Below are 27226 nucleotides of genomic sequence, written 5' to 3'. Positions count from 1 at the left end.
ATCGACATGTCTTGGATTGGGAGGAGGGAATAGTTGGCATCAGCAGGGGAATGAGCAATATCTCTAAGATTTCAATTTAAGTCAGGAGTTGGAAACAGTATTCTGAGAAGAGCTATAGATGCTTAAGGGCTGTTTGACTTGGAACAAGGCTGTCAGAAGGTACAGTGGAAAGGTTTGGAGGGCAGGGAGCAGAGAAATATGGTTGCCAGGGAGAACAGGCATGAGGAAGAGAGTTTGGGAATGCACAGGTAGGGGTTTACATTTTTGGCAGGGATCAAGGTGGAGAATGTGAAGCATTGATGGTGGAGGCCGGTTTCCAAGATTCAAGCAGATGTTTGATGTAGTCCGTATGGTCCAGATGCACATGTGGAAGAAAGGCCTGTTGGTGCTGCAGCCAGGGCAGGAATAGGCCCTGGTCTAAAGGGATCACACGATCAACTGTCAGATGTCTTGCCAGTGTTTCCATTCATAAGACTGGACACGCTATTCAAAAAGGAAGTAAGGGTAGTCTGCTGTCCATCATTCTGAGACAATCCATGGTGGTTTCCAGTGATCTTTACTTTTTATCTAAGTGCCCATGGGTCATCTCTTTAAAGATCAAATTCAGGAATTTTCCTTTGAATTTGACATTTTGAGCTGTACCTGTTCACTATCTGGACAGAACTGAGTCTCTTTATTACCTGTTTCTACATGTATGTTCCAATATCACATTGTCTTCATTACCTATGCTCATTACGAACAATTTGTGATTTTCTGTTCCCCCTAGAATTTCCTTCTACATTTCTTTCATATATTAAGAATTTGCATTTTATTTTGCTTATTCAGCTCTTGTCTTTGAATAATCTGATTTTTCTCCAATTGATGATGGTCACTTTAAATCATTTTCTTACCTTTATTCCCAGCTCTTCTACCAGCTTGGTGATGCATTTACTTCTTCATCTGTAATTCTTATTAACACTTTGAAACTCTTTTACATCAATTTTATCATTCTAATTATAATGGAACAAGAGTTTTCTTGACTTTTCTTTTTTGGTGCCTGATGTATTCAAATAGAATATTACTTTGATATTATGGAGTGGATAGAAAGTGGTGGAACAAGAAATATATAAAATAAACATAATATAATAAATGAGAAGAGTTTCTCCAGCAAATAAGACAATAATTATCTTCTTAATTTTTGGTACTGGTTTAATTATTTTTGGTCCTTGTATATGAATGAATAGACATAGTAGATAGTTCATAGAGTAAAACTGCTTTTTTTCCCCTTTCTAAATGTTTAAGCAAGGATTTGACTATTGATATGCAATTTTGACATAGGAATGATTGGACTCTGGAAAAAATTTGAAAAATTGAATAAAGCCTTGTAACTTAGCTTCTGGAATGCCAGGGACATGGTATAATCTTGAGGAAAACATTGTGTGCATTAAGATCATAATTAGATTTGTTAAACCAAGTATCCAAAGGATTGTCTGAAAAATCCTCCTGAACCCCAGGCTGGTGGAAATGAACAGGTTGTCCAGAGACTGCTGCCCTATGGTTAACAATTTAGGGATTAGGTTCTGGATGTGGTGCCTGTTAGAGCAGTAGAGTAATTACGCATTTTCTGTAAGACTGGTATTCAGAGCATTCATTAGCTCTTAGATTCTTCTTTGTGAAGAAGAATAAACAAAAATAGATTTTACTTTAAAAATATTTAAAACTAAATATAGAAAATATGATTCTTTGTGAAGAAGAAAAAACAAAAATAGATTTTAATTTTAAAATACTTAAAACTAAATATTTATAGAAAATATGAATATAAGCACCATTAGCATTCCCGAATTTCATTTCTCATTCTTGTCAACAGATAGACCTGACTTGTTACTCAAAGCCCCTATCATATTGTGGCTGCATTTGTTTGCTTGGCATTGCTTTGCCTCTTATCGAAGGAATTTTAAGGAGGATGAGGCATGTATCAAGTAGCAACTTCAACAATTGCTATCAAAACAATAAGAAATTATTATTATTATATTATTATTCTGGTTTGTTGTGGGATCTTTAATGTTTAAGAATTTTTGTTTTTGAAGATTATGGCATGGAAACCATAGCTAATATATTAAAAGAAAGGCAGCCGGGCGCCAGGGCTCATGCCTGTAATCCCAGCACTTTGGGAGGCCGAGGTGGGCGGATCACCTGAGGTCAGGAGTTTATGACCAGCCTGACCAACATGGTGAAACCGCATCTCTACTAAAAATATAAAAACTAGCTGGGCATGGTGGCAGGCGCCTGTAATCCCAATTACTCAGGAGACTAAGGTAAGAGAATCACTTGAACCCAGGAGGCGGAGGTTACAGTGAGCCAAGATCACGCCATTGCACTCCAGCCTGGGCAACAAGAGCAAAACTCCATCTCTAAATAAATAAATTAAATAAAACAAAGGCAAAAGTTGGAAGGACATTACCCTTTTTAAAAAGGGTAGTATGCAGTCCATTCATTGTGAGTCTGTACTCTCCAATAAATACAGGTGAAGACATCTAATTCTTACAGTGAAAATTAATAAGAGTATAGCTGTTTTTTTTCCCCACACGGGACTTTGGTTAAGCACAGCAATGCTTAGAGATTTGTATGCATTTGAATCGAACAATAAAAATTATTTACTCTTAGCTAATCTAGTTAATTATTGCTTTATGTTTGGTGCTGAAGTTGTTGGATTCTGTGGGGGAAAGAGAGGGAGTGAGAGCAAAACAACGAACTGGGCCATGTGAGAGAGCACAGGATGGAGCAAAAGATCTCAAGTAAGTGAAAGGGAGAGGGTGCAGGTGATGCAAGGAGGGTGTTGGAAAGAGGGAGAAAAAGGCAAGAGGCAGAGAGTGGGAGACAGGAGACAGAGAAAGAGATGGGAGACAGAGAGCGATAGAAGACAAGAGAGACAGGAGGCAGACAGATGGAGAGACCAGAGATAGACAGATGGACAGAGAGATGGGAGACAGACACAGAGAAGAACACACACATACAGACACAGACACAGAGAGGGACAGAAAGAGACAGACACACACACAGAGAAGAACAGTGAGAGAGAGAGAGAGAGAGATGGGAGACATAGACAAACACAGAAGGACACACGTAGAGAGGCAGAGGGAAGCACGGAGAGACATACACAGAGATACACAGAAAGAGTGTCGAGAGACACAACCAGAAGACAGAGAGAAGAGGAGAGAATGGCTCACATAGAGAAACAAAGACAGATATAGAAATACAGAAAGAGACATGGAGAGACTGAGACACAGAGAGAAAAAGAGAGAAATAGAGATGCTACAAAAACAAGCATTAGAACCAGCGAGGAGGGACAGGGAGAGAGAAATGGATCAGGTCTGTGGAGGTCATGTGCTCGTGATGCTGTGAGGTGACTGCCTGAACTCCCTCTCTGTGAGTTATCACGGCATAAATGTAAGTTTGTTGAATGCTGGTTATTGAATGGAAAATCATTTGAGAGACAAGTAGCAAATTTATCCCTATGGGTTAAATTTCTTCAGTTTCCACTTAGTCCATGTTTTCAGAACCTGAATTGGGTCCTGAGACACATTAATCATGACTTAATATTAATATGGAAATGAGTTTACTCTGTTGCAAGTCCCAGTTTCAATCAGTAAGTAATTATGAAAATCAGTCTTAAAGATGCTGTGAAACGCTGTTGCTTTCCAGGCAATAATTAAACCTCTGAATATCCCTGGGTGGTTGATTTTTTTTTTTTTTTTCTCTTCTTAGTTGTCTTTTTCCTAAACTTACTTTCTGCAGGTGGGAAAAGAGTCATTAGTTGTGGGTGGGTAAAAGTCTCATCAGGAGCAGAAGGGAACAAAGAAAATGTTTTAAGCTCAAGATGAAGAAAAAGAAAGATCAGCTGCTTTTTCCCAGCCCAAAGGGAATAATTTTTTAAAAGTGTGAATAGTACCTTTAAAACTCCACTTGTTTTTATTGGAGTAGTTTTGAGCTGGTCTCAAAATGTGGAGCTAAATCTCCATTCTCAATGGGAGGCATGCAAACACATTTGCCAATTTTAGCTTCTGACCAATAGTAAACAGGTGCTCAAAAGTAGCAACACGTTATTATTATTCATAAAATGCTCTAGGAGCTGTGCATTATGAGAGGAGAGGATTCTGAAAGACTTGTAGGCACGCTGCTCCCATGGCACCATGTGCCGCTGTCTTCTGCTCCCGCCCTGCGCCACCACCCCTGCCAAAAGAGCCTCTCCTACTGGAAGTGCAGGACGAAGCCGCTTTGGAAGTCCTTAAAGTATGAGGCTTTCAAGAATGAGGTGCGGACAATGGCAATGTTCTTCAACTTTATATCTGCTTACATTGCAGTCTTCCTGACAGGATGTTAGGAAGGAATATCTTTTTGTATACACCATACATAGAAACACGTTGTGGAGGGAAGTAGGGTTGCCAGATAAATGCCAGGATGCTCAGTTAAACCTGAATTATAGTAAATAACAACTAAAAAATTATTTGTTGTTTATCTGAAATTCAGATTTGACTGAGCATCTTGTATTTTTATTTGCTAAACTAGCAACTCAGGGAAAGTCACCTCCGCTGGGGACTGCTGGGCCCTTACAATCTCAGCTGGGTAGGAGTTAAACATGTCATCCTCAGCCTGTGACACGTTCCTCTGGCCTAGGATCCTTGTACTTTCTTTCGGAAGATAGAGTAGCTGTAACCAGGAATAATTGTAAAAGAGAAGGCAGAGTTTTTGGATTCAATATTATCAGAGATTTATACAAAGTTATAGCATAGGCAATAAAAAAAAACTTAAATAAATTCAATTGCTTTACTAACTTTGGGAAAATTCAATGGCTGTTGATCCATCAGTGAGAAATGTGAGTGTGCCTAAATCTAAACATCAAGTTTTGGGGGCTATTTTTGTCATTCCATCATGTACTCAAATGATTTTTAATGCATAGACATACAGTGTATTTAGTGAGGAAATACAAGTTAATATAATTGAAAAATAATCATCGAGTTGAAATATTATACTTTTTTATTACTTTGGGCAGTATCTTTTAAAGATCCTGCAAATAAAAATTTTGAATAATTACTTACTTGTTATAACTTTGTCTTTTGTTCACTTTTTGAGGTAGAAAATCCTAGGAGATAATAGACCCAGCCCTCCTGTGCTCCCTGAATGATTTCAGCACATCTTTTTGAGTAAGTGCCTGTGTTTATACATTCTGAGTTCAATTTTGAATCTCTAAGACTTAAATTTTCTTACATTTCTCTAACTTTTACATTCTTAGACTGACTTTGATCCATGTTGTTGACCTCTGCTTTCCCTGTGTGAGTCGTATAGGATATGACCAAGGAGATTTTTAAAAATGGCTTTGGGCCAAGTGTGGTAGCTCACGCCTGTAATCCCAGCACTTTGGGAGGCTGAGGTGGGCATATCACCTGAGGCCAAGAGTTTGAGACCAGCCTGGCCAACATGGCGAAACCCTGTCTTTACTAAAAATACAACAAAATTAGCCAGGTATGGTGGCGGGTGCCTGTAATCCCAGATACTCGGGAGACTGAGGCAGGAGAATCGCTTGAACCTGGGAGGCAGAGTTTACAGTGAGCTGAGATCACGCCATTGCACTCCAGCGTGGGCAACAAGAGTGAAACTCTGTCTCAAGAAAAAAAAAAAGAAAAAAAGAAAAAAAATGGCTTTGATTTCTTGCATTGCTTCTGTAAGTTAAGCTTATCTATTGTATGTATGAGTACATTGAAACTTTGTTTTATATATCTATGTATGTATATACACATGTGCTGTTTCTTTCTTTTTTTTTTTAATCATACTCCCTTACAGGGGAGAGTTTAAGACAAATGCATGATGACGGGGCTTTGATGTGCTACCACATCCTGCACTTTTACAAGGCTCCCAAATGCCTTTCCCACATATTGAGCTGTCACAGTAATGATCAGTGGCTTAGAATGCTTCCTGAATTCCTGACCAGCTGCCAAAACAATTGCTTAAGTAAATGTTTCCTGATGTCCAATGACCATTAACACCCTCCAAATACAACTGTTGATGAGCTCAGCTTTTGAAGGTCTACTGTCCATTTTTCATGAAATCTGCAAAAAACCAAGCTTGGCTGTTGTGGCCAATTGAACTAGGGAGAGTAAGTAAATCCCTTCAGGGAAAGACAGAGGCACTTGTCTTACATCTGTTTCTTCACAGACCAGTGTAGGTCTCTGAACTGCCAGATAAATGCCAGGCCACCAACTAAACCCGAATTACAGTAAATAACCACCAAAAATTATTTGTTGTTTATCTGAAATTCAGATTTGGCTGAGCTTCCTATATTTTTACTTGCTAAACTAGCAACTCAGAGTCACCTTCATTGGAGTGCTGGACCTTTACAAGCTCAGCTGGGCAGGAGTTAAATGTGTCATATCCAGACTGTGACAACTTCCTTGTACCGAGGATCCTTGGTCCCCTCATGGGAGGGTTATAGCAGGGCCAGCAGGAGGCAATCCGTGTTCTGAGATGCTCATGCCTGGAACCCAGTGGAACTCTGAGACTGTCAAATACCACATTCTCTGTATAATGAAGTGAGTCCTAATAACCACCAGGTAGTTAGGCCTGTCTCAGGCCTCCAAGAGTTCCCAAAAACTTTGTCTATGGCACCAGGGCAATGCCTCGTCTAGGGTTGAATGTCTCCTTTTCTTTTCTTTTCTTTTTTTTTTTTTTTTTTGAGACGGAGTTTGGCTCTTGTTACCCAGGCTGGAGTGCAATGGCGCGATCTCGGCTCACCGCAACCTCCGCCTCCTGGGTTCAGGCAATTCTCCTGCCTCAGCCTCCTGAGTAGCTGGGATTACAGGCACGCGCCACCGTGCCCAGCTAATTTTTTGTATTTTTAGTAGAGACGGGGTTTCACCATGTTGACTGGGATGATCTCGATCTCTTGACCTCGTGATCCACCCGCCTCGGCCTCCCAAAGTGCTGGGTTTACAGGCTTGAGCCACTGCGCCCGGCCCAAATGTCTCCTTTTCTAGTGGGCTGATATTCATGAATACGAGTTGTAAACCCAGAGACCTTTAAGACCTTGTTTGTCCCAAAAGTGAAAAGAGAACTAGCACTTAAGACAAAACTACACCAGACTGTCTATGATTAGAGTTAGACCACTTGTCAGCTTGTTGACATAGCAGTGTGATATTTAAAAACTAGGCAGCCAGGGGCTTTGGTTCGGAAGTGTTTTCTGGGGTCACACGGGCCTCACAGAGCTGTTCTGGGCAGCCTGGGGGTGTCTCATCGTTGCTTCATTGATGCTCTTCTGAATGAGCAGTTTGTCCTCACGTTCAGTTTCATCTTTTTGTTCTAAAGAGAACATTTATACCAACTTATTTCCTCTTAGGAAAAGATTGATTTTTGATGCTGGCCAAAGGCTGCTGGGGAGGGATGGGTTGTGGTGGAACATGATGGTCTAAACTGGGTCATCCTGTATTTTCAAGTTATCATCAAACATAACCCCTTGTCTTTTGGTCCCAGGTGTAATCCCAGAATCCTTCTTAACTCAGTGTTCAAAGCAGTCATTGCTCATCAGTTGACATTGGCTTATGAATTGGTGCTGCTTTGACACATTTGGTTTAGATGGATTATTTTTTTCTCTTTCCTTCTTTCAAAATTATATTCAAAAGCAGTTCCTTTCGGATCTTTGTTAGGTGTCTATCCTTTGGCTTTGGCAGGAAAAAAGTCTGGACTGGAGACAGAAGGGGTCGTTTGCCTCTGGGTGTGGGGCATTGTTTTAGTAGGAGTTGGCACAGATGACCTTTGCTTTTACCTTCTAGATCCCCTTGCCCTGTCACCAATGGGCATGGGCCCTAAGACTGAGCTAGAGGACCTTTTAGATTTACTTTCAAAGAGAGCTAACCAGTCAATGCTCCTGTGCTTGGACAAGTGTAGCTCCTTCTCATCAATCCCTCTAACTCCCACTGGTCTTTATGAACCAAGTCTGACTTATTTATGTGGACTTGTTAAGTTGGTGGCTTTACGTAAGCTATTGTAAGAGGCTAAACAAATTCACTTTTGAACTTATGTTTTAGAATCCTCTTTTAAAAATTATCATGCAGACTGAGCTGTGAGTGACCTAGAATTCAAAGTGTAAGAAGCAAAACAAATTAAAAAAAATCTGCTTCCTGTCTGTGCTAATACTAACTCAGCCCCTCCTGCCTTCAGCTCTCTGCGGCATTTTTAATCCACCTCTTGTTGCTTGAGCCACCCCTTGTCAGTGTTCTAATCTTGCAGGTCAGAGCTGTGTCTTCAGACAGTCAGAATGCATTTACTTAAACAACAGACCCTCTTGTTGTCAGTTCTGCTGCTTTCAATAATTTACCTTGACTTGATGTTCCTCAGTGTGTGCCGTTGGCAAAAGAGGCATACCTCCAAATTGGGCTAATTACTCAGCTATTCAATATCAGCACGACTGAAAGAAACCTGGCTGTCTCCATGAAGGGATGCTTCTCCAGAGCCAGCCTTGAATGTAGCAGGTGACAAGGTGAGCAGGGATGAGCCCAAACCAGGGAACATCTGGAACGCTCAAGGGAACTGTGAATGTTTTCTTTTTCTCCAATAGAGTCCCCTTCTGCATCCCTGTATTGAGGAACTGCACCCACCAAAGGCAGAAAATAGGAATTTGGGTGCAGTAGGAGGAACATCACGGGTAGCCCTAAAAGCCACTGAATTATGCATTTATAGTAACTAGTGAAAATGCTGAGGCTTAAATAATGCTTGGCAAACCATCATATATAGTTGAGCCTATTGATCACTGCACAAGGGCACGCAGCCAAGGGCTGAAGGAGGGCCAAGATCCACCTCATGTGCTGCCTAGCAGAAGGCTAAGTTGGCCTGGAGCAAGGGAGGTCCTTTCAAATACTCCCACAGGCACCTCTCTTCAAACCTTGAACACAGCAGGGCTCATCTGCCCAGAGCTGGCACTTTTTTTCATTTGGACAAAGGTGCATGTGGGCTAGTGGGGCCCTGATGCTCACTTACACCCAGGTCCTCAGAGTAGGTCAGACTTTTATGTGAACTCTGAATACATCTTGGCCGTAAGGCTCAGAGAGACAGGCTCTCAATGAGTTCTCAGAGGCGGGAACTCTGATGGCTTGAGATGATTTCAGGTGGCACACACTCAACACATGTAACCAGTTACTCTATTTTTAAAACTCTGTCAGTCCTATTTATTAGTTAAGAAGGAAGTAAAGTAGCCCTTTGTTAAAAAGGAGTATGAGCAAGTGCTAGAGATGCCTTAGTTAGACATACCAGCCGCAAGGAAAGAGCTGCATGTAGACCTGGAGGCTTCTGGGAAATTCCGTAGGCATTTACTCACAGCTTGAATATTCATTGTATTTCTTTATAGAATTACCTTCTACCTTTACCAAGGGATAATGGCTTCCTATTTAAAGAACTAAAGGCACATTGAAAAAATAAATACATGAAATAAATCACTTTTAAAAAGTAGTCGATAAACAATAATGATGGGCCACCTTCATTGTTCTAATCAAATCCAAGTTACTACTGGCACAGCTGAATTTAGGAAACGGTGAGTTAGTGTAAAGAGACACAGAGTGAAATGGACCATTGAGAGTGAGGAAAAGAGGTCTTCACAGTAATACAGGTTTCTGACAACTTCTGCTAAGAAGCAAATGAAAGGAAACGTTTGCACTGTTTTCGGAGGGATTTGGGCTTCGGATGCACGAGTATGCATGTGTGTCTGTTGTTTGTATACTTGTTCCATAAGCAAAAGTGAGGAATCGATTTGTGGATTTTGAATTCCTGAGGGTGGGACCAGAAGATTTAGGAGGGAGGGCAGCTATTTAGAAGTCAAGTGATTGGCCCCATATTTTTTCTGCAAGGAAGATTTTTTTTTTTGAGATGGAGTCTCACTTTGTCGCCCAGGCTGGGTATAGTGTTGCAATCTCGGCTCACTGCAACCTCTGCCTCCTGGGTTGAAGCGATTCTCCTGCCTCAGCCTCCCGAGTCACTGGGATTCCAGGTGCCCACCACCATACCTGGCTAATTTTTGTATTTTTTTGTAGAGACGGAGTTTTGCCATGTTGACCAGGCTGGTCTTGAACTCCTGACCTCAAGTGATCCATCTGCCTTGGCCTCCAAAATCCACCATGCCCAGCCAAGGAAGAAATTCCCAGAAGGGGAACATATCTATTAATTCATACTTGACTCAGAGTCCTTTTATATGTCCCTCTGTGTCCGTGTCCTTCACTGTCTCTCAGCCTTCCCGCACATGAATGTACTCTGCATACACATACACCACCCAGTCCACCTGTGCTTCAGATCTGCTGTCTCCCTTGAACTGTTGCCTGCAGAAGTCACACTGTATCATGACAGGCATGACAAGGGGAATTCCAGGCATTGTTTTTGGTCCTCTTTAGGTAAAATAACACATTCAGCAGTTGGCACAAACATGGTGGGGATGAATGCAGTGAAAGCATTGCACGGTATCTAGTGGCAATGCTAACTTATGTTTACATAAAGAAGAAAAGTGTCCTCTGATATAATCTCAGAAAACTGCTGCCACAGGCTTTTGAAACAATTAGTTTAGACTATTTCACAGAGCATTAAGCTTAACAATGTCAGTCTGTTCCTAAATGCTGTTCAAGAAGATTTTTGCAATGAGGCCAAAATTTAGGTTGGCAAAAGGGTACCCTCAAATAGGCAACCTCGTCTTATTATTTTTAAACAGCTTTTTTGAGATATAATTGACCTCCAATAAACTGCACATATTTAAAGTGTACAATTTGCTAAGTTTGGACATATGTAGTATAGATCTGTGAAATTATCACCTCAGTCAAGATAATGAACACATTAATCGCCCCCAAATGTTTTCTTGTGCCCCTTGGAAATCTACCTCCCACCCATCTCTTCCTGCCCTGTCGCCCAGGCAGGGAAGTACTTTCTGCCACTATAATTTGCATTTTCTAGAATTTTATATTAAGAATATGGTGTACTCTCATTTTTATCTGGCTTCTTTCACTCAGCATCATTTTTGTGAGATTCATACATGTTGTGTATACATACATATATATATAATAATATATATAATTATATATATATATATATATATATTATATATATATTGAGGTGGAGTCTTGCTCTGTTGCCCAGGCTGGAGTGCAGTGGCAAGATCTCACCTCACCACAACTTCTGCCTGCCAGGTTCAAGTGATTCTTCTGCCTCAGTCTCCTAAGTATCTGGGATTACAGGTGCATGCTGCCACACCCAGCTATTTTTTAGTATTTTTGATAGAGACAGGGTTTCACCATGTTGGCCAGGCTGGCCTCAAACTCCTGACCTCAAGTGATCTGCCTGCTTCGACCTCCCAAAGTGCTGGGATTACAGGTGTGAGCCTCTATGCCTGGCCATGCATATCATAATTTTTTACTGAAGTTTTATAATTTCAAGTTTTTACTTTTGTGTCTATGATCCATTTTGAGTTTCTGAGTTACTGTTTGTCTTTTAACAATCCATTTTATCTTTATGCCACAATCTGTTTATCCATTTGCCTGTTGATGGACATTTGGGTTGGCTTCAGCTTTGAGCTATTACAAATAAAGCTAGTATGAACATTTGTGTACAGAGGAAAATGGCTAACTTACTGTGTGTTGGTGAGGATGCATCTTCCAACTGAGTAGTGATGTCGAGCATTCTTTATGTGCTATTTACCATTTGTATACCATTTTCTCTGATAAGATGTCTGTGCATTTAAAAATTTGTGTTGTTTTCTCATTGTTTGTTTTGAGCATTCTTATATATTCTATTTGCAAGTCCTCTATCAGATATATACTTTGCAAATCTTTTATTATAATCTGTGATTTGTCTTTTTATTCCCTAAACAATGTCTTTCAAAGAACTGAAGGATTAAACACTGATGAAATTTAATTTATCAGAATTTTTACTGAATCTTGCTTTTAGTGTTATATGTAAGAAATCTTTGTCTAACCCAAAGTCATAAAGATTTTCTCCTGTGTTTTCTTCCAGAAGTTTTATAATTTAAAGTTTTACTTTTTTGTCTATGATCCATTTTGCGTTATCGAGTTACGTTTTTCTTTTAAAATGTAATTTTAAAATGTATAATTGACACATAATTGTACATATTTTTGGGGTACAGTGTGATGTTTCAATACATGTATATATAGTGTAAAGCTCAAATTGGGATAATTATCATATCCATAATTTTCAACAATTATTATCCCTCTGAACGGTTCAACTTTTTGCAAACATATATTCAGTTGCTCCAGTACCACTGCTGAAAAATCTATCCTTTTCTGCTTTGAATGGCCATTGCACATTGGTCAAGAATCAGTCATTCATATATTTGTCAATATATGTCTATTTCTGGATCCTATTCTGTTCCATGAATCAATGTGCCGCCCTTGTCTTGATTACTGAACCTCTGTGGTAAGTCTTGAAATCAAGTAGTTGATTTGACTATTCTGGGTCCTTTTGCATTTTGATATGGATTTTGGAATAAGAATCAGCCTATTACTTTCTACAAAGAAAGCTTGCTGGGAATTAGATTGTATGGTGTATATAATAATGAAGGGGGGATTGCAGTTTTAATATAATAATATGTGTCTTCCAATCCATGAACAATGTAGTAACTCAGAATTTATTTAAGTTGTCTTTACTGTTTCAGCAGTGTTGTGTAGTGAATAATTCTTTCACATTATTGTCAGATTTACCCCTCCGTGTTTCTATTTTTGGTGTTTTGTTAAACTTGTTTTTCATTCATTTATTTATTTTAAAATAATAATGAGATAATATTTTTGATAAATAGTGATATTGTGGCAGGCCAATTCTTTTTTTTTTTTTGAGGCATAGTCTCACTCTGTTGCTCAGGCTGGAGTGCAGTGATGTGATCTCAGCTCACTGCAACCTCTGCCACGTGAGTTCAAGCAATTCTCCTACCTTAGCCTCCCAAGTAGCTGAGATTACAGGTGCCTGCCGCTGCGCTCAGCTAATTTTTGGCATTTTTAGTACAGAGGAGGTTTCACAATCTTGGCTAGGCTGGTCTTGACCCTGACCTCGTGATCTACCCGCCTCGGCCTTCCAAAGTGCTGGGATTACAGGTGTGAGCCACTGTGCCTGGCCTATTTTTGGAGGTATTTATAAATAATAATGACTTTTAAAATTTTAATTCCAGATTGTTGCTGGTATGTAGAAATACTGTTGATTTTTGTGTATTTATCTTACTGTACCCTATAGACTTACTAAAGCCACTTAGTGGTACTAGTAGACTTTTTGAGGATTCTATCAGGTTTTCTACATAGATTATCACAGCATGCTCCAATAAAGATAGTTTTACTTCTGTCTGGATGCCTTTTGTTTCTTTGTCTAGACTTACTGCACTGGCTAGATCCTCCTGTGCAATACTGAACTGGGTGGTGAGAGCAGACATCCTTGTTTCTCCTCATAAGGAAAAGCATTTAATCTTTTACTATTAAATAATGTATTAACTGTAGGTTTTTCATAGATACTCTATTAGGTCCAAAAATCCCATTCTATTTGTAGTTTGCTGAGAGTTTTATTGGGAATGGATGTTGAATTTTGCCAAATTATTTTTCTGTGTCTCTTGAAATAATCAGATGGATTTCCTTTTTAAGTTTGTTAACATGGTAAATTACATTGATTTTTTTTTTCATGAATTTTAAACCAACCTTGCATTCCTGCAATAAAACTTACGTGGTCATGATATATTATTTTATGTATTGTTAGATTCAATTGGCAAATATTTTGTTTTGAATTTTTGCATCTATATTTGTGAGGACTATTGGTTTGCAATTTTCTTATTATAGTGTATTTTTCTGCTTTTGGTATTAGAGTAGTGCTGATTTCATGGAATAAGTTGGAAAGTATTTCTCCATTTTAATTTTCTGAAAGTTTGTATACAGTTGGTATTATTTCTTCCTTACATTTGATAGAATTCGCCAGTGAAGACATCTGGTCTGGTATTTTCTTCATGGGAAGATTTTTAACTACAAATACAATTGCTTTAATACATATAGGGCTATTCAAAGGTTGCCGGTTTCTTCTTGAGTAACGTTTGGTAGTTTGTATCTTTTAAGTACTTTTATATTTAATCTATGTTTTTGAAGTTATTGGTATAAAGTTGTTTATACTATTCCCTTACTGCATTTCCAGTATCTGTAGACTATATTGTGTTCTTAACTCTTTCCTTCCTCCTTTTTGATATTGAAAATTTGTGATTTTTTCCCCCTTATTTTTCTAATCAATCTGTATAGAAGGTTATAAAATGATTGATCTCAAAGAACCAGTGTTTGGTTTTGTTTATTTTCTCTAGTGTTTTTCTGCTATTTTCTTTATTTGTTCTGCTTTGTCCCTTTAAATTTTATTTCTTTCGCTTATTTTGGGGGTTAATTCTCCCTGCTCCCTGAATGGTTTTTTTTTTTTTTTTAACGTTTTTAAGTTAGAAGCTGAGGTCATTGATTTGAGACCTTTTTTTCTATTTCATTACAGCAATCCCCCCTTATCTGCAGAGGATATGTTCCAAGGCCCCCAGTGGATTCTTGAAACCATGGATAGTGCAGAATTCTATATACACTATGTTTTTTCTTAAACATACAAATTTATGATAAAGTTTAGTTTATAATTAGGCACAGTAAGAGATTAATAACAATAACTAATAGTAGAACAATTACAGCAATATACTGTAATAAAAATTATATAAATATGTTCTTTCTTTCTTAAAATATCTTATTGTACTGTGCTCATCCTTTTTCTTCTTGTGATGATGTGAGGTGAAAAAAATGCCTATATGATAAGATACCACAGTAATCAATCTGATAACTGAGAAAGACACTAAGTGACTAATGGACAGGTAGTGTACACAGTGTGAATATGTGGGACAAAGGGATGTTTTACCTCCCTGGTGGGATGAAGATGGACAGTGTGGTATTTCATCACTCTACTCAGAACAGCATGCAATTAAAAAACTTATGAATTGTTTATCCCTGGAATTTTTCATTTAATATTTTTAGATCACAGTTGACCATGAGTAACTGAAACTGCAGAAAGTGAACCTGCAGATAAGGGGGGGACGACTGCATAGACGTTTAGTACTATAACATCCTTCCTAAGTGCTGCTTTAGCAATATCCCAAGAACTCTGATATGACATGTTTTAATTTTTATTTAATTCATAATAATATTACATTTTTTTTAAACTTGTTCTTTGATGCCTGGTTTATGTAGATTTGTTGCTTCGTTCCCAAATATTTGGGGGTTTCCTAGCTATCTTTCTGTAACTGATTTCTAGTGTAACTCTGTTATATTCAAAGAGCATATTTTCTATGACTTGAATATTTTAAATCTATTTAGACCTGGTGTTTTGGGAGAGAATATATTCTATCTTGGTCATTGTTCCACATGCATGTAAAAAGAATGTGCATTCTGCTTTGGAAGGGTGGAGGGATCTATAACTGCCAGTTAAGTCAAGTTAGTTGATAGTATATCCTTATTGTTTTTCTACTTGTTCTATCAATTATTGAAAGAGGGGTACTTAAATTTCTACTTATAATGGTGGATTTGCTTCTGTCCTCTTTGATATGGTTTGGCTGTGTCCCCGCTCAGATCTCACCTTGAATTCCCACGTGTTGTGGGAGGGACCTGGTGGGAGGAAATTGAATCATGGGGGCAAGTCTTTCCCGTGCTGTTCTTGTGATAGTAACTCTCATGAGATCTGATGGTTTTACAAAGAAGAGTTCCTCTGCACAAGCTCTATCTCTTTGCCTGCTGCCATCGATGTAAGATGTGACTTGCTCCTGCTTGCATTTCACAATGATCGTAAAGCTTCCCCAGCCACGTGGAACTGTAAGTCCATTAAACGTCTTTCTTTTGTAAGTTGCCCAGTCTCAGGTATGTCTTTATCAGCAGCATGAAAACGGATGAATACACTCTTACAGTTCAATGAGTTTTTGTTTCACATATTTTAGAGCTCTGTTTTTAGGTTTATAAATGTTTAGGATTGTCATATCTCTTTATCTTTATGAAGTGGCTATTTTCATCCCTGAAAATCTTTGTTGTCCTCAGATATATACTGCCTAATGTTCACGTTGTCACTCCAGTTTGTTTGTTGACTAGTGATAGAATCATGTATCTTTTACCATCATTCTATTTTTAACCTATTTATGTTTATATTTAAAGTGTGTTTCCTATAAGCAGCATATGATTGGGTCTTTCTTTTTTAGTTAGCTGACAACTTTTGACTTTCAGTGGGGGTGTTAGAACACATATTGAATGTTGTTTTTGATGTATTTAAGTTTTTCATTTTATTTATTTGCTATTTATTTTGTAATCACCTCTTTTGTTCTTTGTTCCCCTTTTCTTATTTTTCTGGTTTTTTTTGGATTGAGTTTTTAAAAAATAATTCCATTTTAGCCTGTTTATTGACTGATTAGTTATACGTGTTTGTTTTATTTTAATGGTTGTTTTAGAGTTTATAGCATACATCTTTAACTTACCATTGTCTACCTTAAAGTGATATTATTTCACTTCACTTAGTATAAATTCCTTCTCCCTGCCCCTAGCTTTTATATTATTTTTGTCATCATATATTTTACTTATACATATGTAAGGATCCCCAAAATACATTATTATTTTTGTTTAAACAGTCAGGTATTTATTAAAAAGAGTTAAATAATAAGAAAAAATATTATGCATTTATCTATGTGGTTACAACTTCTGGTACTTTTCATTCCTTTATGTAGATTCATATTTCCACCTGGTTTCAGTTTATTTTAATTTGAAAGACTTCTTTTGATAGTCTTTGTAGTGCAGATCTTTAAGCTTCTGTATGTCTGAAAGTCTTTATTTCACTTTGGCTTTTGAAATATGTGTTAGGTTGATAGTTTTTTTTTTTCTTTCAGCACTTTAAAGATGTTGTTCTACCATCTTCTTGCTTGCATTGTTCCTGATAAAAAATCTGTTGTCCTCTTGATCTTTGTTTCTATGTGCATAATGTCCTCTTTTTCTCTGAGTACTTTAAAATTCTTTTTTTAATCACTGGCTTCGAGCAGTTTTATTATTATGTGCCTTGCTGTAGTTTTATTCATGTTTCTTGTGCACAAGGTTCATTTACTATCTCAAATCTTAAGTTTATAATATTTGTCAAATTGGAAACATTTTAACCTAGGTATCTTCAAGTATTTTTTCAGTTCCCCATTCTCAGTTATTAAGATAATTCCAATTTGTTTATTTATTTATTGAGATGGAGTCTAGTTTGTCACCCAGGCTAGAGTGCAATGGCACGATCTTGGCTCACTGCAACTTCCACCTCCAAGATTCAAGTGATTCTCCTGCCTCAGCCTCCCAAGTAGATGAGATTACAGGTACCTGCTACCATGCCCAGATAATTTTTATATTTTTAGTAGACATGGCATTTCACCATATTGGTTAGGCTGGTCTCAAACTCCTGATCTCAAATAATCTACCCACCTCAGCTTCCCAAAATTCTGAGATTACAGATGTGAGCCACCATACCTAGCCATGTTCTCCTCTTTTAAGAAGATTATTTTCCTTTTCTGTTTTATTTTTGATAATTTCTATTACTGTATTACCAGGTCACCTAATCTTTTGTTCTGCAATGTCTAATTAACCATTAATCCCATCCAATGTATTTTTCATCTCAGACATTGCAGGGGTTTTTTATTTGCAAATGTTTGATTTGGGGCTTTAAATGTTTTTGTATATTTCTACTTTTCAAAATATATGGAGTACAGTTATAATAGTTTCATTGTCTTTGTCTGATCATTCTAACATCTGTGTCTGTTCTGGGCAGTTTTGATTCATTTTCCCTTTTCATTATGGTTCTGCTTTTCTGCTTGTTATCATGCCTACTAATTTTTGTTGGGATGCCAGATATCGTAGATTTTACCTTGTTGGGTGCTGGGTATTTTTGCATTTTTGTAAATATTCTTGAACTTTGTTTTAGGATGCAGTTAAATTTGTTGGAAATTTTGACATTCTTTTGATGTTTGCTAGGCAGGATTATAGCAGCATTTAGTTTAGGGCTATGTACTCCCCAGTATTGAGGGAAGTCCCTTCTGAGTACTGTATCATAAGACACATGAGTTATGAGGTTTTTCAGTCTGACTACTGAAGGTGGCAATTTGTAGAACCTTATGTATTATGTAATTCCATTTTAATGTAAACATATATATAGATTATAGATATGTTTCTCTCATTTATTCAATGACTGTTTTTTGAATACAGACAATGTGATGGACATCAAATACGGAATAGCAAATAAAACAAAATCTTTCCTCTCAAAGCGTTTATATTCTATGGCTGAAGACAGACAATAGTTATATAATATGTCAGGTAGTAATATGTACTTTGAAGAAAAATAAGGCAGAGTAAAGGAAGAGAACAGTGGGGAGTGGAATAGGATACAGTATTCTGTGTCTAGGAAGAACTCTCGAAAAGGTGATATTCGGGCAGAGACTAGAATGAAATGAAGTAGGGTGGCTGGCAGCTATCTGGTAGAAGGGCATTACAGGTAAATGGAGTATGAAGTGCTGAGGTGGAATTAAAGGAGGAGGGCATGGTCTTAGCATTCATGAGGATGGGCAAGGAGGCTAGTGTGCTGGGGTGTGGTGAGAAAATAAGGGAGAGAATAGTAGGAGGTGATGTCGGAGGGACCACCAGGAGGATGAGGGATCATGTAAGGCTTTTCTGAAGGTGGTGAGAACTGTGGGTTTTATTAAAAGGGGGATAGAAACCATTTAGTGGTTTTGAGAAAGGTAATGGCATGACCTGACTTACCTTTTAAAGGGTACCTTTGTTGCTTTGTGGAGAATTGACTGCAGGTAAAGGGTAGAGCAGGGAGATCAGGTTGGAAGCTATTAAAATCATCCAGGCCAAAGGAGTTGGTAATGGCGAAGGTGATGAGAAATCAGTCTGATTTGGGATATATTTAGAAGTTAGAGCTAGCAAGATTTGCTGATGAATTAGATGGTGGGATCAGGGGTGGGGAGAGATAACTTAATCATTTCAAGGTTTTGCTATTGTTTTGTGTCTGTTTATCTGACATTTACTGGGATGGAGAAGATTGGGAGGGAGAATTAGATGTTCAGTTTTGACATGGTGAATTTGAAATTTTCTATAAAGTGTCAAGGAGGCAATTGAACACACACGTCTGAAGTTCAGGGGATAAGTCTGCCCTAAAAATATAAATTTGAGCATCATCAGCATATAGAAGGCATTTAAAGGTTAGGCCTGGATGAGACCACATAGAAAGTAAGCATAGACAGAGAATAAGAGATGACTAAAGATTGGGGTGGTCCAACATTTAAAGGTCAGGAAGATGAGGAAGAGCCATTTAAGGGGATCAAGAAAAATGGCCAAAGAGGTGTGACGAGATCCAAGATAGTGATATCCTAGGATCTGAGAGAAGAAAGTGTTTCAAGAAAGAGGATGTGATATACTATGTCAGTTGCTGCTCAAAGTTGAGGAAAATAAGGTTTTAGAACTTTGGGATTTGGCAATGTGGAAGACATTGGGACCTTGACAAGGATATAAAGTTCTAAAACACAGAAATGGGTTGTAAGCAGATGCACGTCTGACTTACTTAGGTGTCTTAGAGGAGATGTGAAAAAAAGTTCCCTGTAGTTACCTCTGAAAGACAGAGTGGACCTTGGTATGGAGAAGATAGAGGAAAATTGTACTTTGCCTTTTATGACTTTATATAGTGTTTGGTTTTTTCTTCCCAATCAAGTTGCAGTGCTCTTGTTGAGATGCAATCTTCACAAGGTTGAATATGTGAAAGTACATATGAAGATAGAATGTGATATACATAGCACGTTAGGTTAAACAAACAAAAAACTATGCAGAGAATAGACAGGATGAAATGCATAAAGCCTTAAAAATAATATTGTATGATAGAAATAGAATGAGCTTTTGAATCTGGAAGTACTTGGGACTAAAATCTGTCTCCCGTACATATCACTTAATTTCTCTTACCCTTGGTTTCCTTTTTTGTAATAGGTATATAAAAATACTACCGCCATTAATGGTTAGTACGAGGTTTAAATGGAATGACTTAATGTTAAGTGCCTGGAAATTAATAGGTTCTTGGGCCATTATATTATTATTTCTTCAAACTTTCTATATTTTCCAATGTTTTATAAAGGACAAAAATATTCATATATTACTAGTGTAATTAATTACTGTAAACAAGCGGGAACAACTGTTGCTGAAATGTTAGCAGTGTTTGGTTCTAGGTGATGGGAATATAACTGACGGTTATTTTCCATTCAGTATAGTATCTATGTTTATACAACCAGCAAGCCAAAATAAACAAAGAGTTCTTTTAAATAGAAACACCAGGTGATATGTATTTGTTCTGCCCCATTTACTGACTTGTTGAACAGGAGAAGGCAGTTAGAAGGTATAGTAGGAGAGGAATGAAAGTTTACATGATACCCACCATCAGAAAAATCAGGTGGAGAAAATGGAACACATCAAAAAAATAAATTAATGAAAATGTGATTTTATTTATAAATCTCCTTTAAGGTTTTATCTGCTCCCTAAGTTGTACCTCAGCAAAGACCTAAAGATTTATAAGGAGGTTGGCTTGTAAAGATAGTCTTAGTTTCTCTATTGTCTTGTGTCATTACGCATAGAGTTCCCTTTCACTTTCAGAAGTGTCCTAGTTCGGGTGTTGAAGTATATGATCCCCCTACCTAAGGGATGTGGAACCCTTAAAAATTTTCACAGGACACAATAATGCTCTTGGATGGTTTTGCTCAAAGATTTGTGTGTTATGGTGGGGAGTAGGATGGAGGGCCAATGAGATTAAAGGATATCAAGGTCAACTTTTAGATGTAAAAGAAAGATAAATAGCATTTGGGATGGGAAGAGACTCTACTACAAAGCTTTCTGTCCTGGCTAACTGTCCAGTATAAGGGCGGGCTCTCCGTATAGACCAGGGATAATAATACTAAGTGAAATATGTTGCAATCTGTAAGGCACTATTCAAATGTAAAGTGCTTTCATGTGTATATGCAATTCTATTTGAGTCTCACTAGTGGGTTTCAAAGAACAAATATAGAAATTGCTGGTAATTGATTGATCTAGGAGTAAAACCCAGATTTCATGCTGTTTCCATTGGAACACTCATCTGGTACCTTCTCCACACTCTCTGGATAGGGCTTTTTCTGACTACCAGAAAAACTGAGTTCAGTTGGCTTCCTGGAGTGAGCGCCATGCTTACTTTTTAGGAGATGAAATTATCTTCACTACATAAAGTGCCTTGTAAGGTATATACAAGAAGGTGTAGAGTTTGGGACTGAAAACGCTTATCTGTTTCTAAGGCAGAATAGTAGGTGGTTGACAACTGTTAGATTTGGGTATGTGCCATTTATCTTGTCATTGGACATTGAGTTTCTTCCTCTTTCCGCTTGAAAGCTCAATAAAGCAAAGGGAAGGGAAGCTGTGGATAGAACTTCAAGGGCTTGACCTGATACCAGTTAAGGCTCTTGTTTAGTACTTTATTCACATACCTGCCTCTAAAATAAGGATTAAGGTATGGAATTTAAGGATTGAAAAAAAAATAACAGCTTATAGCTAATCACTCTTCCAACTCTTTTTCTAAGAACACAACCTTTGGAGAAAAGTCTTATCATTATAAGCAATGCTTTTATCTCAATGCCAAGTGATACTTCATTTTGATCTAGGAATTCAGGATATACATTTCTTTTAGAAAAGTGTTAGCATTTTGTGCTGCTGAATTAAATCACTCATGATAAAGGAAACCCCAGTGCAATTCTTCCCTGCTGTCCTAAAACCATATCAAGACCCCCCATGTCTGAGAGAAGGAAATTGTACCTTAAGGCTTAACACAGAAGTCATAAAGACTGGTTTCCATTAGAGCTGGGCTGTCAGCAGCCTCCAAATTAAAACTGTAGGGAATGTTGAAATTTAAAGTTCATTTCTAACATGAAGGTGGTTCACACACTACTGTTCTAGGGGCTAATCTTTAGTGATAGATGCAGAGACAGGAGGTTCAAGTGTTCTTAGGAAAACCCAAGCGTTCTTCCATGCTAAGCCTTTTTGGCTTTAATTTTAACGTCAGCCGGTCATTGCCAAGACTATGTTTGAAAGGACTAATTCCAGCTATTTCAAAGAGTCTTCTTTTGTATAATGTTCTCAGAGAATCATGTAGTATTCTATTCTGTAATATATTTTAGATATACCAAAATGACTACAGATATCAGTGATCCTAATTTTTCCCCTAGTTAATGTTAACATGGACTTGTGGAAAGAAAGCTCATAAAGGTGGGAGGCAATCTTCACATAGTGATTTAAATTATTATTATTATTATTATTATTTTAGGAGTCTCTCTCTGTTGCCCAGGCTGGAGTGCAGTGGCAAGATCTCAGCTCACTGCAAACTCTGCTTCTGTGTTCAATTAATTCTCCTGCCTCAGCCTCCCAAGCAGCTGGGATTATAGGTGCTCACTACCACACCTGGCTAATTTTTGTATTTTTAGTAGAGACCTGGTTTCACTATGTTGGCCAGGCTGGTCTTGAACTTCTGACCTCAAGTGATCCTCTCACTTGGCCTCCCAAAGTGCTGGGATTATAGGTGTGAGCCACTATGCCCAGCCTATAGTGCTTTAAATTAAATATTACCATTAATTAGATAAGTTGTTTAAACTTTTGATGTTTCAGTTTCCACATCTGGAAATTCTAAGAAGTTCTTTATCTTATTGGGATGTCTTTGTGGTCAAATAGATGATTAGATGTCAGATCCTTTGAAAAACTAGAATTGTGATTGTAGTAGAGACTTAGAATGCTCACCCACATCTAGTTTATCTTCATGAGAAGATTCCTCTTCCTGACTTCTTTTGCAATTGGACAGGTCATGTGACTCTTGCTGGCCATTGAGTTGTGGTTGAACATGAGCCACTTTTGAGCCAGATCACTTAATTGCTTATATGATACCTGTTAGGACTCTCTTCCTCTGCTGTGGTGACTGTGGAAATGTTTAGAGTTGGAAGTGTTTCACAGTTTAGAGCTATCTGGAAGCTAAGACAACACATGAAAGGTATTTATCTAGGAGAGATGACTACACCCACTGTAGGTTTTGAGGAAGCAAGAAATAGACCAATATATCAGTCTCCTCTTAGCCATGGTTTCACTTTCCAAGGTTTCCATTACCTGTGGTCAGCCTCAGTCTGACAATATTAAATGGAAAATCCCAGAAATAAACAATTTATAAATTTTAAATTTTAGGCAGTTCTGAGTAGTGTGACAAAATCTCTCAATGTCACATGAGTCATTTCTTTGTCCAGCGTATCCATGCTTTATATGCTACCTGCCCGTAGGCATCTTGGTTGTCAGACCTACTGAGGCAGTATTGCAGTGCTTGTGTTCAAGTTAATAGTAGCCTAGCATTACGTCACAATGCCTGTGTCATTTACCTCATTCCATTTCATCACATAGGCATTTTATCATCTCACATCATCACAAGAAGGATGAGAATAGTACGATCAGATATTTTGAGAGAGAGAGAGAGACTATATTCACATAACTTTTATTATAGCATATTGTTATACTTGTTCTATTTAATTGTTTTAAATATTTTATTGTGCCTAATTTCTAAATTAAACTTTATCATAGGTGTGTATGTATAGGCCAAAACATCGAATATGTAGGGTTTGGCACTATCTGCAGTTCGAGGCGTCCAGTGGAGGTCTTGGAATGTCTCCAACAAAGATAGGGGAGAACTACTGTACTGTGTCAGATCACTGAGATTGAGGGGTTGTTTGTTATGGCAGCAGAACCTAGCCTAACTATATGCTTTAGTATAAAGAGTTCTTAAAGTTGCTAATTGTGATTATTAGTGAGGTATCTCCTAACCTTCTGCTAATATTATTTACTACTAATTTGCTGTTATGCCATTTTCTGACACCTAGTAGATTTGAATCTGACCACCTTGACTCTTTTCTCATACCCCCCAGACCCAAGAATCTCTCATGTCCTGGAAGGAACCTGAAGGAACAAACTATATTAGTAGTCATGGCATATTGGCAGTTACAGCATAAAAGGATGGGAGCTAAATTCAAGAAGTACTGTGTCTGACGTATAATAGGCACTTAACAAACATTTATTGACAATTGGAAGAGAAATTGGATGATGTGGCTGTTACCAGCGATTTCATGTGGCAAAATCTAGTAAATGTTTAGTTCTCATCTTCCTTGACCTCGTAAACAGGGTTTGGAGCTTTTCATCACTCTCTCTTTCTCAGAACTCTTTGATCCTTGGCTTCCTGGACATCAGAAGCTTCTAGTTTCCCCTCTATCCTAGTAGCCACTGCTTGGTCTCCTTTGCAGAGTCTCCCTCTTCCTAACATCTAAATACTCTAGTGCCCCAGAGCTCAGGCTTAGGGCCTCTTCTTGTTTACTTGGATCTCTCAGTCATGTCTGCTGTTTTACTATTGAGTTATTTCTTTTTATTGATTTATACATTTTCTTTTAGTAACCCTCAGTCTATCCTACATTGCTAATAATTTTCCTCATTTGTTATTAGATTTTTACTTTATAGTTTTTATATTTACTACATATTTACTATATTTATGGTTTTTCATAGATGTTTTACATTTTTATATAATCATGTATGTCTTTTTTTTTTTTTTTTTGGGACTCTTTGAGTCTCCCTCTGTCCCTCTGTCACTCAGGCAGGAGTGAAGTGGCCCGATCTTGGCTCACTGAAATCTCTGCCTCCCTCCCAGGTTCAAGGGATTCTAGTGCCTCAGCCTCCTGAGTAGCTGGGGCTACAGGCAAGTGTCACCACACCTGGCTAATTTTTTTTTTTTTTTTTTGAGACGGAGTTTCGCTCTTGTTACCCAGGCTGGAGTGCAATGGCACGATCTCGGCTCACTGCAACCTCCGCCTCCTGGGTTCAGGCAATTCTCCCGCCTCGGCCTCCCAAAGTGCTGGGATTACAGGTGTGAGCCACCGCGCCCGGCCCGCTAATTTTTATATTTTTTTAGTAGAGATGGGGTTTTGCCATGTCAGCCAGGCTGATCTCAAACTTTAGACCTCAAGTGATCAGCCCACCTCGGCCTCCAAAAGTGCTGGGATTACAGGTGTGATTTATGATGCCTGGCCTCGTTCCTTATTTTAAAGGCTTTTGGAATTAGTGTGGCATTTTGGGGGTTATGTTTAATATATGAGCCTGGTCTGTATATTAAAGCCACTTTCCTTTGTACAGCAGGACCTTGTTGCTCATCTGTCATTTTTGTCCATGTTCTTTGGGTTATGTAGCTATATGGTGAAGGGTTAAGTTGTTCCAATTTAATCTTGCCAAATTATCCTTGTTATTGTAATAATCATCAATTGCTATGTAACAAAGTACTCCAAAATTTAGTGTTATAAAGCACCAATAATCATTTATTATCTTTCATGGTTTCTCTGAATTCAGGAATTCAGAAGTGGCTTCACTGAGCAATTCTGGATTAGAGTCTCTCATGAGGTTGTAATCACCTGTTGGCTAGGGCTGTGGTCACCCAAAGGCTGGAGGATTTATTTCTAAGCTAGCAGTTGGGGTTAGCAAATTGGTGCTTCTCCATGTGGATCTCTTTACAGAGATGTTTGAGTGTCCTCAAGATCTAGTGCCTGTCTTTCCCCAGAGCAAGTAATCCAAGAGACCAAGGTAGAAACTCCAATGTCTTTTATGACAGCCTCAGAAATTATGCATCATTATTTCCACCTAATTCTATTGGCTGTGTAACAGACCATTCGGGCTTCAGCGTGTGTGCTGGCGCTGGGGTGGTTACATAGCTGTGAGTACCCGGGGTGCAGTCACTGGGGACCGCTACCAAGGCTGGCTACCCACGGTAACCAAAGAACACTTTTTCTTTGAGATGTTTTCTTGGGTTTGAGATATACTTTTAAACTGAGAACACAGGAATGCCAATCGATAAATACTGGATTTACACAAAGCACTATTAACTTTACACTCTGTTAAGCAGAAAGAAAATGGATGAATTTTTGCAGACTGTTTGCTCAAGTAAGGCCCTCAGGGCAGAGGACACCCTGAGATTGTCCTGATATAGTTCCTTCTGGTATGCTTTTTGGGACTAATATTATTCATGATTTTCTGCTTCCTCCATATCTCTCTGAATCCAAATATTTTGAAGAAAACAAGTCAGAGAGAGGCAAGAAAATGTTTAAGACAGATTAGAAATAACTGCTAATAACAGCAACAGCCACTTTATTTCTTGAGTCTTGCTATGTGCCAGATATGTCCCAGACCTTTTGCATAAGTGATATCTTATTTAGCTCTTCCACTGACCCCATTTTACTATGAAAAAACTGATACTCAGAATAATTTATTCAAGGTCATGTAGTGAATGATTGGGCTGAGATTTGAACCCAGGTCTGTCTGTTTCTAAAGGCTGTGGTTAATCTACTGCCTCTCACTGTATCCCATTGATATAAACACACAAACGCAATGTTTGGGCATCAGAAAGTTGAAAAGCAGTAGAGTTGTGTATTATCTGAAAGGATCTATCAAAGGTAAAAAATTCAGGAAATGTAATCCCAGATACGAAAATACTCTGAAACTGAAAAGTGCTTTATAACTCTAAGGTGGCAGTGTTATTAATATTATTTAGCTCAGAACCATGTATAATTCCTCTATTTCTTTTCATTCAGATTAATCTTGACCCTGTTAAAACAATAACTGCCTATCCAGGTAATACATTGGAGTTAATGTGTAATTAAAGAAAATTATTATCACTTGACTATGAAATGGGAATAGCAATATTTCAAGTTAATATGTATTTTAGACCAATAAATGTTTTAGTTTAAAAAACTCTGCTAAAATGTACAGTTTAGGAAGATACCAAACCATCAGTCTAAAATTAAGGCATAGGAAGCTTTATGTCTGTAAAAGCATTTTGTCGTAATGTTGTTATGATATAATATTTGTCTTCCACACGAAGACATTGTCTTTCTGACAACCACTGTTTAAAGAAAATAGGCCTTGGGAATGGGGAAAGTACATTTCTCTTGGATTTTCCCGTCTTTTGACGTGTACCTTGGTGGCGTGAACACATTAATGATGAACTCAGTTGACGGTCTTGAGGGTGAGGGATGATATGTAGCCTTCATTATATTGCCTTGGCGCCGGGCCCGTAGACACCAGCAGCAAGAGCTTTGATTTCATTT

The 27226-nt window shown here is 38.1% G+C and overlaps 1 protein-coding gene across 3 annotated transcripts in view; it reads left to right on the top strand.

The window, feature by feature from the left end:
- Window positions 1–27226, top strand: part of LYPD6B (LY6/PLAUR domain containing 6B) — a 137789-nt gene that overhangs the window by 9115 nt on the left and 101448 nt on the right. For all 3 annotated transcript variants that reach the window (XM_012457090.3, XM_064382207.1, XM_012457089.2), the window contains exon 2: window positions 5110–5180. The gene's annotated coding sequence lies outside the window, so the exon portion shown is untranslated. The remainder of the gene's footprint in view (window positions 1–5109; window positions 5181–27226) is intronic.

Source organism: Aotus nancymaae, unplaced genomic scaffold (assembly GCF_030222135.1).
Source record: "Aotus nancymaae isolate 86718 unplaced genomic scaffold, 86718_ANA_hifiasm-v0.15.2.pri h1tg000029l, whole genome shotgun sequence".
NCBI lineage: Eukaryota > Metazoa > Chordata > Mammalia > Primates > Aotidae > Aotus > Aotus nancymaae.
The sequence above is the reverse complement of the archived record's forward strand: the minus strand, read 5'-3'. Positions and strand labels throughout refer to the sequence as shown.